Source organism: Arvicanthis niloticus, chromosome 2, assembly GCF_011762505.2.
Source record: "Arvicanthis niloticus isolate mArvNil1 chromosome 2, mArvNil1.pat.X, whole genome shotgun sequence".
Classification (NCBI taxonomy): Eukaryota; Metazoa; Chordata; class Mammalia; order Rodentia; family Muridae; genus Arvicanthis; species Arvicanthis niloticus.
Window position 1 is genome coordinate 105,014,181 of NC_047659.1, and position 12,572 is coordinate 105,026,752.

At 39.0% G+C, this 12,572-nt stretch overlaps 1 long non-coding RNA gene across 1 annotated transcript in view; it reads right to left on the reverse strand.

The window, feature by feature from the left end:
* The window catches only part of LOC143441440 (uncharacterized), a 60,145-nt gene extending 53,088 nt beyond the window's left edge, over positions 1-7,057 (reverse strand). Inside the window, exons 1-2 of the long non-coding RNA XR_013108829.1 lie at positions 6,964-7,057; positions 4,580-4,789 (exon numbers count right to left, since the gene is read on the reverse strand). This is a non-coding gene — a long non-coding RNA (uncharacterized LOC143441440). The remainder of the gene's footprint in view (positions 1-4,579; positions 4,790-6,963) is intronic.
* Positions 7,058-12,572: the final 5,515 nt, after the last annotated feature.

Below are 12,572 nucleotides of genomic sequence, written 5' to 3' on the forward strand. Positions count from 1 at the left end.
ATTTCCTTCAAACAAATAAAAGTTTTTTTGGACTCCTCTTTTATGATTCAACTCTTCTGTTGCTCAACTAAAAATCGGAGTCATAGAAAAGGGGAAAGTGCTTGATGAGTGAACAACAGGGAAAAATAATCCTCAAAGTGCTCACCTTTGCACGAAGAAAATAGAAAATCAATATGAAATTAAGAGAGATCTTCATATATGTTTATCATAAATGCTACTCAGTCGCCAGTCCTGAGTTCTCTGTCCCATTGGATTTCAATTTTGGTTTGTGCAAAGGCATTCATGACCACAAGGCTTTTATTTTATGTGCAAACAGAAGGCCCTGGTGAGTGCCATTTGTCTTCTGATTAACAGCCACACAGAAATGCAGCAATACACTTTGAGGGAAGCGGCTTTTCACTCAGTTATACACTGAGGAAAAACTAGATCAGGACGCTGCTACTGACCAGTGAAACTCGGAGAGGGGAAAGACTGGCATTTAGAGGTTCCTTTAAACTCGGGAATGTTTGACAGGTCTCAATTGTTGGAAATAACCATTGTAAATTCGGTTTTCAATTAAAGAAATCATTTCCAAATGACAGTGTTTATGACAGAGCTACTTAGAGCTCATTGCACAGTTAGCTCTCAGAAACATTATCTCCACAGGACAAGGCACATCAGTTCATTCTTCTCGCTATTTTTTAGAAATAGGATTCCACTAGGTATCATAAGCTAGTTTTTGAACTCATGGTAATTCTTCTGCCTCAGCCTTGCTAGTGCAATGCACATGTAACAACGCCTGGCTTACTTACCATTTTTTTCTAACTAACATTTCCTGCCTCTGAGTCTAAAATTTTCTACCCTATTTCTATAGCCTTCATGCTGTAGATGAAATGAAATGAAGCCACTTTCAGTCCCTTAGGTTGTCTTTGCTTCCTTTCCTAGATAGTCTCTATTTTATTTTCTCTTCACAGTGACAATTGCACTTACTAAATATGTCTTTTACTTTACATAATGATCTCCAGTTCCTTCCATTTCTTGCCAAGCCAGGCTCACAAAGCCAAGTATAGCATGTTTTCCCACATACATGAATTTATCTGGGGTCAGGGACGTGGAAAGTTAAGAGAGACTGGTAGGAAAGCGGGATGATAAAGAGGATGAGCAAGAGGAAGGATAAGAAGGATCCATGGTGAGTGAATAAAATAAACAATGCTGCATACATATGTGAACATACAGATGTGAACAGAGTAAAAGTCCTGTATAATTAACATATACTCACAAAAAGCGCAGATGCTGAACAATAAGAAAAGCAAATACCCATGACCTTTTAATGTGGGTTATTCTTAAAAGATAACCTTTAAAAATATCTGAGGGCTGAATGACTGCTCCTTATGAGATAGAATATCAGAAAGTCTGTTTCTGGTGTCCTGGCATGTACCCTAGTTCACTCACTGTCACTGAGACAAAAATATCCTGACAAAAACAACTTAGAGGAGAAAGGGTTTATTTTAGTTCATTGTTCCAGATTCCAGTTCATCACATCTAGAAGTCATAACAGCAGGAGCTTGAGGGAGTTGGTCATGTCTGGAAGACAGAGTGCACATGCCTGCTGGTTTTCAGTTTGCTCTCTCTACTCTTACATGTCCTATTGCCCAAATAGATGGAGTAGTACCCCTGACTTTCTGATTTAGTCTTCCTACATAATTAACACAATGAAACACAATCCACACAGATATGCTCAATAGTCAGGCTAATCCAGGCACTCCTTCATAAGGACGCCCTTCTGCAGGTGATTCTACAATTTGTCCAGTTAAGAATTAAAACCAGCCACCACATAATTCTGCAACAGGACTGTGTGTTAAGAAGCCAGAGCAGAAAGGAACTAAAGAACTCAAATGTTCAAGATGTCCTCAGGAAGTTGAGCAACAGAGAAACAACAACCAAACTCCACCAGCAAATCATAAATGTCAGAAAAAATCACATACATAGACATTTTCACAATACATGAATTTAGGCAAGTTTATCACAGCTGAGAAATCATTGCTTGACATCACTTCACTGGTCTGGGAGGATAAATTAGACTCATCAATTCTGAGTACCCTGCAGGAGTACCATCCCATCTAGAAACAATGCAGGCCATGGCCTGTGGACTACCAGTAACCACACTCAGTGATGCCTTGGTCTAAATTCATATATGCAGCAAGTTATGCAGAAGATTCTGTGATCTACAAACACACTGAAGCTGTGGAAGCTTGAACCTTTGAGCTGCAAGCAACGTGTGAAGAGTTTCCCACCCTCTAATTAAAGAGAGTCTGCTCACCTGCTTCTAAGTGAGCTGCAAACTGAAGCAGACAATATTACATAAACCATGGCCCCTTGTTAATAATCACTTTGGAAATTCCCAAATTGTAATAAGGGTTAGCACAGACACTGTGGTTACCAGGCAAGCAGAGGGTCCAAACCACCTCAGAAAGATTCCAAAAACACATTCTGTGTCACAGTTTCAAAACAAAGCCAGTAATATTTTAATCCCTTACCACAAGGACATATCTCACGTTGTCATGCTGCCAGTTACTTAGAGAAAGGAATCTGGATTTTCCTGATTCTATCAGATCGTTGATATTGAAAACATAAACTGAAATGTGTATTTATAGGGTAGCAAATGAAAACATTCCAAACAGATGTAGCCCTGCCTCAGTCACTAGTGATAACCCAAGATCATTGGATGGGTTTTAATGTAAGGCTTTCCAGAATGTTCACTTGATGATATCACCACATGCTCTGAAGTTCCTTTTAAGTTACTACAACATCCACTGAAAAATACACAAGACTAAAAACATCTTTTTCCATTGAGTTTGAGAATTTTAAAGTTTCAGATTCATAAGGACCTCCTCTTTGTCTTGTCTTTAGATCAAAAATGCTAATCCTCTTGTCTGGGAAAAAAATCTCTCTTTTTTTTTGTATTAAGAAGTTAATATTCACAGCAAAGACTGATATAACAGAAATTCTGTACAGAAATCACAAACCCAAAATTAATGGTGGCAGGGAAGGCTAACAATAACTGGGGTTTTCCCTGAGCAGTACCAGATGTTTGAGGTACAACACCATTGCCTTGTTAACATGTCCCCCCTGTTTGTCATTTGTCCCTGGGGCTAACTCATAGACAGGATAAAGACTTGAGCCTCACCCCTTCCACTCAGGAAGAAGGGGCTCTCTACCATTGTGTGGAGAGAACCCCTTTTCATTTTTCAGTCTCCTTTTATGAAAAGTAACTTTGGATCCTATTTTTAGAAAACTCACCATCATTTTGCTTTCAATATTAAGAAATGTTTAAAATCTAGTGGTTTGCACTGTTGAATCCGAGCTCCAAAACCAGCTTGCTGCCTACTGCTTTAGTTTCTCCTTATTAAATTTGGTCCTGGATATTTTATTAGACCTAAGGTGACCAGTGCCATTTAGCACAAAGTGTCCATATCCTGAGAATTTCTGTATCGCCAGAAGATTGAGATTAGCAATGATCCCAAATAAACCTCTCTCTCATCAATAACTACCATCTGTGTCCCCAAGTTCCCCTGGCAAACGCATACTATCTTCTTAATACCATAATGTCCATTCTCTTTTGCTTCTGCACACACACACACCCCCACACACACACTTTTTTTTATTTCTCTCTCATGTTGTTTGCTAAACTTTGTCTCTGATAAATAGTGTGATCTGGTTAAAGGAAGAAAAGGCATAAAAACATTAAACAATTGTTACCAAAACTATATCAAGTATATTAACACAGTTAGGAATAAAGCAGACAATGCCTAGACTCCTGTAATCAGCACTGCAATGGCAACGTAATGGAACCTTTCTGACTGCAGTGGAAGGAGACGGCAGAAATGTGACTTGTCAGTACTCAGGCTAAATGTTTATACATGATCTTGTTTCATCTACAGATAAGAGACAACTGCCCACACTGAGTGCTCATCCCTGAGTCACTAGTGAAGACACCATCCTACAAACAAGGAGGCTGCCCACTTGCCAAATGGTCATTAAGCTAGTCAGTAGCAGAACTGGGATTCAGAGCTCTCTCTGAAACCATCACTGCTTCTCTCCAGAGAAGAGTAGATCCAAACAATATTGTGCATGGAAAGAGCTCAGACATTGTTGAACAGATGAGTCCGTTGCTCAGGGTGAACACTGTGGGTACAGGCAAACTTAACAAGCAGACAAGCAGAGTAAGATCTGGATGTTGTAATATCCAGCAAGAGACCTCAGATGGGAAACCCAGAAGAAAAGACATTCTGGGATATGGCTGGTGGGTCTGGAAGGACAATAGAATCTTAGTAACATAAAGAAAGCTTACCCCTTAAATATTGTTAGAATTCCTTAGGAGTGTCGTATGAACCACCTTATAGTTCAAGATAACTTGACAGTTATCTGTCAAGAACTGTATCCTTGGTTTTAAATGATTTGTTTAACTTATTGTTTAATAGATCCTGAATAATGTCTCAGTACAGTTCTACCTTAAAACAGAAGATTGAAGAATAAATGAATTAATAGTTAAGAAATAATGACTAGCTGATCGGCCCATAGCTGAAGCCTGGAGACCCACCTGTCAGAAAGAACACATTTTGCAGTAGTCTGTGCAAACCCCAATGCTTTGAAGGTCAGTGCTTAAGCCCATCTTCACTGGGTAATAGCATATCTTGAACCCAGGCTCTTCCTCAACTTCAATCTTGCCAGAACTGATTATCCAGGATGTCCATGGCATCCAAAGGGGAGGATGCCCTGAAAGTTTGCCTCTGTCAGAGACTGAACATTGCTAGGAAGGAAAACGTATAGATAAAGAAATTGTTGGTCAATCAGGAGGAAACAAGCTGGATCCCAGCCAAAGGGACTAGCATGCATGAAGCTGAAGACAGATACGATAGAAGAGGTAGACTTTACAGAACCCAGAGGAGAGGAAACAGGGAGGCTGATAATTCTATGGAGACAGAAGGGGGCAGCCCTGTAAGGTTCAGTGTGCATGAAAAGAAACTCAAATGTCAAGCTAAGACACTAAGTGCTAAAGCAAAGTTCCAACACAATTATTTGTTATGTTAAAGTTATCTCAGCAGGTAATAGGTTTCCATAGGGGTGTTTATGCAGATTTTATTTGAATTCATCCTTCCTTCCTGACGTGAGCTTCCCTATGCTATCCCTTTGCCCTCCGCAGCCACTTCTAGGTACTCTGTTATCTTAGCTAGAGCCCAAATAAAAATTTCAAATTTAGCTGTTCTCCTAATATTTTTTACAAGGCCCTCTCCAATGGTTTTTCTTGCTTGTTTGTGTTTGAGATGATCCTGCTGTATGCAGCACAAATTCTCTTTTGCTAAATGTAGGTGGGTAAAAGCAATGTAGCGTGTTAAGTGATTTCCCCTACAATTAATTAAATCATCATATTTAGCATCACTTTTCCTTTCAATTATGCGGCATGCCCTGTCTACGAGGCCTTTTGACACTCCACATCCCCACAGAATGTGATGGATCGCTCTTATATTTGGTGGTGATCCACATATGCGTGCCTGTGTGAATGGAGATGGGGAAATTTTGGAAAACTCTCTAGATGTCTTCGAACCACAGTGGCAACCAGGTCATGAATCTGCTTTCACTGCTTGCCTGTTTAATGTTGCTATGGTACTTATTGCGCTTGCCCTCCATAGTTTGCTATCTCTGGCCTTAAAGTAGTAGCCCCTTCTATTTAGTGATGGGCACCTTGACTCCACATGATAATCTGTGTATCTGCCTCCCAGACAGCTGCGTATAATCCCAGCAAGGCACTCAGCCCCAAACCCTCATTTACTGTGTTTTCCGTGCCTATGCTGCTACCTCCCATCCATTCAGAAGCAACGATTGCCTCAGTGGAACAGACAGAAATTCTAGATGCCTGCATATAAACACATGCCTGCCCTCCACCCCACCTCATCACATTCCATCCCATCACACACATGCGACATTGCCAATTAATCAATGTGTTTCGTTGTGTTGGGATATTCTGACAAGCAGTCTTCCCAAAACGTCAAACAGAAAGTGAGGTAATTACATCTGTTTTCTATCCTTTAACCGTTCTAAAAATAAATAAATAAAAGTAAGAAACTTGAGGCTGCAAGTTTAAAAGCCGGGTTCTAACCTCCCCCATTGCTTGCCTTCCTTCCTTTCTCCTTCACACAGTCCACTTGGGTAGGAAAGCAAATCTCATCCTGTCATACTGGCTGCACTTCCTGAGTTTAACGCCCTCCGACCTTCTTGAAGCTCTGCACCTCAAAAGTTAAATGGTTTTAGGAAGGTAACCTATGACCTGAGAATAAAACATAATTCTGGAGATAGAATTACTCAGGCACCCTGGAAATGCAAATTCCAGAATGAAGACCCATTAGTTAATATGCTAAATTTAAATACTCGTGTATTTTTTTTTCTTGGAACCATATCTCACTATGTTCCACCCAGAGCAGCTATAAATTGGATTTCTTTCAGCCTAATGTAGCGCTGAGAGTCTTAAACAACCTTGCAACTTTCTCTGGGTGATGCCTATTTCATGAACTAGGAGTTCGGAGTAGTAATCTGACAGGAACAGTATTACAGCACTTTTTTTTTCTTAAAATACATATGTTGCCAAACCTATAGCCCATCTATGGACAGGCTTTCCTTCTTGCCTCCTCTCCTCTTATGTCTTTCTCCTCTTTTTCTGCTCCTTTCATCTCCCTTCCTTTCTGTTCCATGTAACCCTCTAGCTGGCTGCCTAATGCACAGAAAACCTGGTCCTGGGAGCCTTCAATTAACACGCTTTGCGCATTATAATACAGAAAAAACTGTTAGAATTATATGCTTTCAAATATGACTCCTATTCAATGCTTTGGATTCCCTGTCTCCATCCTTCAGTCTAAATATTACTCAGATTTCTGCAAAGTTACATGCTTTCTCACCAATTATCTGAAAGACCCTGAGAATGGTACTTACATCAAAGCCCAGCCTAATGACACAGGACACCTGGCCACAGCAAATACAAGCATCTCTCAGCTCTTCCCTCCATTTGGCAAAAAGCTATTTCCATCTCAGTCACAGCCTAACAAAGGACTAATTGATGGCAGTATTTTTTTTCCATCTCTCAAAAAATAAATTGAGCCAACCCCACAAGCTCATCTAGAGGAATTAATTAGGGAATAGGAAATCTCCAAAGCCATCCTTAAATTGAGATTGAACAAAGCCCAGGGAACAGATGGCTTTTCATCCGAATTCTTTAAAAACCTTTTGCTCTCTACTAATTCCCTTACAGGAATGAGAAACAAACTGGCAAATGAATTTGAGCAAACCATGTCACCAGGTGTTCAGGTCCCTAAGGTTTCTTCTGCTCTAGGAAAGAGAAAAGAAAAAAGAAAAAAAAAAACCCAACAGGTATCCTCTTTACTGATATTATTATGATTTCATTTGTGCACGTTAGTCCTTCCCTAGGGGCTCATTTTGAGTCTCTGGGCATTTCTTACTACTAGCTAGGGAAGGATTCCCTTAATTGGTGCAGCTGATTATGAACAACTGCTCAGAGCTAAGCACTCTGTCAGCACACAGCAAACAGCTGAGAATGAGGTCATTGCGCATGTAAAGTAGAAAAATAGCCAACAATTTCGTTATTTTGTCCTAGGTATCTGGAGATTTCAGGAGCAAAGGTTGAGAGTAGAATGTGTTATCCCAATAGCTAAGCAGATGGTTTTCCTCTACAGACTTGGCATGCAAAAAAATAGAGAGAAGCATGTTCCTCCTATATGAACAGTTAGCAAGAAGCTACCATACAGTCTCCCAAGCATGACCAGTGTAAATGGATGCTTTCCCTATCCCTGTGATATCTAAATGTTGAAACCAAATCTGGTAGAATTTTAAAAGCATTTGTTTTGTTTCCTTCATTTTTGGTTGATAAAATTAAATGCATTTGTTGAATACTATAGATTCAAACCACATGTGTTGTGTGATGGATAACTATGGATAATTAACATGTACCTTCCTTGGGATAGGTTATGGGTCTGCAGGCTTGTAATCCCAACTTTTAAGAGATCAAGTGAAAAGAATCAAGCATTTGAGCCTACTCTGGGCTAATTAGTGAATCCTCTTTCAAACAGTAAAACAAAATAATTAGATTGGTTTTTAAAACTGTGCTTTACCTAACAAAATTGTCATGTCTTTGGCAGGAACATTTACCTATTGCTAACAGTTTAAAAACACATGATGGTTAACTACATTCTCTGCCATGCACAACAGACCTCCCAAGCTTCTCCAACCTAATAGAGGCTTTGATATTTTTAATTTTCTTACTTTTTAGTAAGTGTAGAGTACATATATCCCATAGCACATGTATAAAAGTGAAAGAACAGCCTTCAGGTATCCGCTCTCATCTTCACCTTGTTGAAGCAGGGTCTCTTTGTTTCTGTTCTGCATGCTCCTGGCTAACTGGTCCATGGGCTTCCGGGCAATTCATCTGTTGCCACTTTCCATTTTGCTAGAGAATTACTGGGGAGAGAGATGCATAGCATCACATCCTGTGGTTTCTCCTGGCTTCTGGGGAATAATTAAAGTTCTCAAGTTTGTATAGCAGTTTCCTAGGCTGAGCCATTGTATCAGCCTAAATATTTATATTCTTTGACCAATATTGCCCTTCTTTTCCTTTACCAGTGTCCCAGCCCCTGGTAAATAGCACTCTGTATATGGAATGAAGTACATATCATAACTATAATAATAAATAATATATATTTCTCCTTCATTTAACTTTAAAGGACACCTAGTTGATTCCATACCATAATCTCATTTATAGTACTACAATAAATTTGTGAGTGCAGCTTTACCACCTTAAATGATTCCATTTCCTTTGGATATATACCCAAAGTGTGATTTCTGTCTCATATTGTTAACTTTTGGGAAAAAAACTCATAACTAATATTACCTACAGCACCCTTTTCTCAAATTCTTGCCAATATTATTTGAGGGGTGGTGGCTGCTCCATCAGGTCTAAGAGTATTTCTCACTTTAGTTTTAATTTGCATTTCACTGTTGACTAAGGATGTTGAGAGCCTTTTCACAGACCTTGATATTTTTCATGCAGGGTATCCTTTGGTCCTCATTCTAGGTGGATTAGTCCTTTAGGGCTCTGACATCCATCTACCTCTTCCTGTACACTCCTTACAAAGAAACATCAGTGACATTAAAGAACACTGTGCTTTTGTCTCCACCTTTATCATACGCTTCCCATTCATCCACACTTACATAAGCATACTGCACCTCACTTTGGTGAATATTTAAAATCTTAACTAACATCCATCAGTGCCTACCCAAAATGCCCTGCGATACAGAGTTAGTAGTCCCATGCCCTATATTCTAATATGGGGAGTGACTGAGAAAGAGACTTTAAGACCAAAATCTAAACAACAAATGCCTACAGGCTGAATCCAGGGATCAGATACCCGAGTCAGTTTTATTTCCACCATACAATGTTGATACAAAGATATACCATAGGTTTATTGGCAAACCTGATTTTAAAAATTTAATCATATCAGTTTGCTTCAGTATTTGTAGGCAAAATGTACACTTAATTATGCCATGCTTCCATCTAAGTCTAAAATGAACATAATTAATTATAGACTTTGATAAAGGCAAGCAACTCAGTAAGCATAATAAGGTTTACCTTGCATCTCTATTCCTCAGCATTTAATAGATTCTGGTGAATGGAGGATAATGATTAATTATGGAAATTATAGAACATGAAAGAAATCTGCTGTGATTAATTTCAAGACACCTGAAAGGGAAAGATGAGCCAACTATAGTAGCATAAAATTAAATGTCATGATGAAAATATTTGTATATTCCCTTTAAAGCTAGAATTTTTGCTTGTTTTTGTGATTTTTTTCTGTTTCTTTTTTTTTTTTTTTTTGTATATATGTTGCCTACATTCTTATGTGTGTCGGGGGGGGGGTGGTTATGTGGGGTGTGTCTGTACATGTAGAACGGGTTTTGGGCAGGTCAAAATTTGATATCCAGTGTCTTTCCCCTATCATTTTGTCAACCTGTTCTTTGAAATGGTATTTCTTTGAGCTTGAATCACAATGATTTAACAAGCTTTGCTGTTTAGGAATCTAAAGGAACCTATCTGTCTCTATCATCTCTAATATTGGGAATACAGACACATTACTTTTATGTAAGTACTAGGGATTTCAGTTCCTTACACTTGCACAAAAAGCACTGTACCCTATACCCACTGAGCCCTCTCCACAGCACCTAGTTTAGGCTTGATTATTATTATTATTTTTTACAGGTGAGGGTAAAGTGAACTGACGTGGTAAAGAAAGATGCCTTTATGAAATTTTATCTGTATATAAAAATTTTTATATACACTTGTGCATCTGAGCAGCAGAAAATACTTCTCTGTGTGCATGAATAGGGAATCTTGTCAGCTTTCAAGAAGAGTCTCTGTTTATTGACAAATGTATAATGTGTTCTCACATTTTGCTCATTATAGCTTTTTCGAAGGGAATATTTCCATTCCATTGACCAGAGACCTGGTCTTATAGTTGAATATGTGTTGAGTCTAGAGCATAATAGCGTATGTCTGCAAAATGAGTCCACCAGACTTTGCACTATGTGGTGAGTAACCTTGTCTGTGAATGTCCAGTTAAAAAATGGGGGAGGAGAAGCCCTGTAAGTAAGAAAGCAGATCTTGCTGAGTTCTGACTTTTAGGAACTTTCTACTAACCATACAGCCCAGCTCCATCATTCTTAGCACACTTGTCTCTCTTTTGGAGGTAGTGCACCATATCCAGTGTACCACTGGATAATTATCATAATTATCATGTATGTTCCTTTGCCAAATCAGAAAGCACTCACTGATTAGACCCAGGATTACATAAGACTGATTTCCAAGGAGATATTACCATAATAAAATTGTTACAAGTACTTAGAAATATTTGGAGTTGAGTAAATGTTCTTTTCTACGCTTTTTTTTTCTCTGGAGTTTGAAGCACAATTTAAATTTTTAAATGCCTTTTTTATCTGGCAAGTAAAACTCATATCAGTATAGAAGGGCTGATTCACAGTTTTAGAAACACCCTACACCAGGATTGGACATTCACGTTTTTTAAATAGGAATACTCTGACTTCAAGAAAGCTCATGAATATACTGAAATAACAACTGATAATAAAATCTAAATTTCTCTATCAAATATGAGTGTTTCATACATGGGTTGAGAATTTCCATTTTGCAATCTGTACAATGGTTGACCTATAACCAGCCTCAACTTCTTTATCTTGTCAGATATAAAAATAGTTCTTTCTGGTGGTTTGATTTCCTAACATGTCTTTACGGGTTTAATGAAAGAGTATGTATCTTAACTTGTTCTTAATCAACAATACATTCTGACTTCATCTTCCAGAATTAGCGTTCGATACGCTAGATACTATCAAGACTTAATTGAAGAAAATGTGCTTCTGTGGCATTCTACCCTCTTTCTTCCCTCACCATTATCTTCCCTGGTTTTGTTTGTTTGTTTTATTTCTTTTGTTGTTGTTTGAAATCCACCCTCCCTGTCTCTTCCTTTATTCCATGTTCCATTTGTCCTTTCGCCCACTGTACATCCTTCTTAAATACCTAATGTTACCATCTTTTGTTCTTATTTCTAGGTGTTTAGACTCTACCCACATTTACACCTGTTTACATCTGTAGAAGAGTCAGATGCAGATGTTTACACCCAACCAAAGAGCAGAAACTGGTGACCCCTGTGGTTGAATTAGGGAAAAGCTGGAAGAAGCTGGAAGAAGCTGAGGAGGGGGGCAACCCTGTAGGAGGATCCACTCATTTTCCTACAAACTTCATGCTTTCATTTTTCTGCACAGCTGAACCATGTACCACATTTCACTATGCATCCATCTGGTGACAGCTAAGCTTGTTGCTTTTCTTTGCTATTGTTAACATAGCAGCCATAAGCAGACGTGCAAGCATCTCTGTAGTCAAGTATGGCTGAGTCAATGTTCTTTTACTTTGAAATGTTAGCAACCACATCTTTTAAAAACTTTTGAAACTTTTTACTACTTTGGTGAGACATTAAGCAAACAAATTATTCCCAACCAATGACATCAATAAAATATGGCACCATAGGTGATTTACATGGGAGGCCATTTCCATATAAAGAGTTGAGTGTATTTTCTTTTCTTTTTTTATGTCTAAATTTTTAATTTGATATTTTATTTACATTTCAGATGCAATCCCCTTTCCCCATCCTCCCCCCCAACCCAGGAAACCCCTATCCTATCCCCCCCTCCTCCTGCTTCTATAAGGATATGCCCCCACCAACCCTCTATTTCCCCCACCCACTATTTCCCCCACACTGGGGTGTCCAGCCTCCACTGAACTAAAGACTTCCTCACCCACCTATGCCTGACACTGTCATACTCCCCTACATATACAGCTGGAGCCATGTGTCCCTCCCTATGTGCTCCCAGGCTTGTGATTTAAACCCTGGGAGCTCTGGTTGGTTGGTATTGTTGCTCTTCTCATGGGGCCACAAACCCTTTCTTCTCCTTCAGTCTTCTCTCTC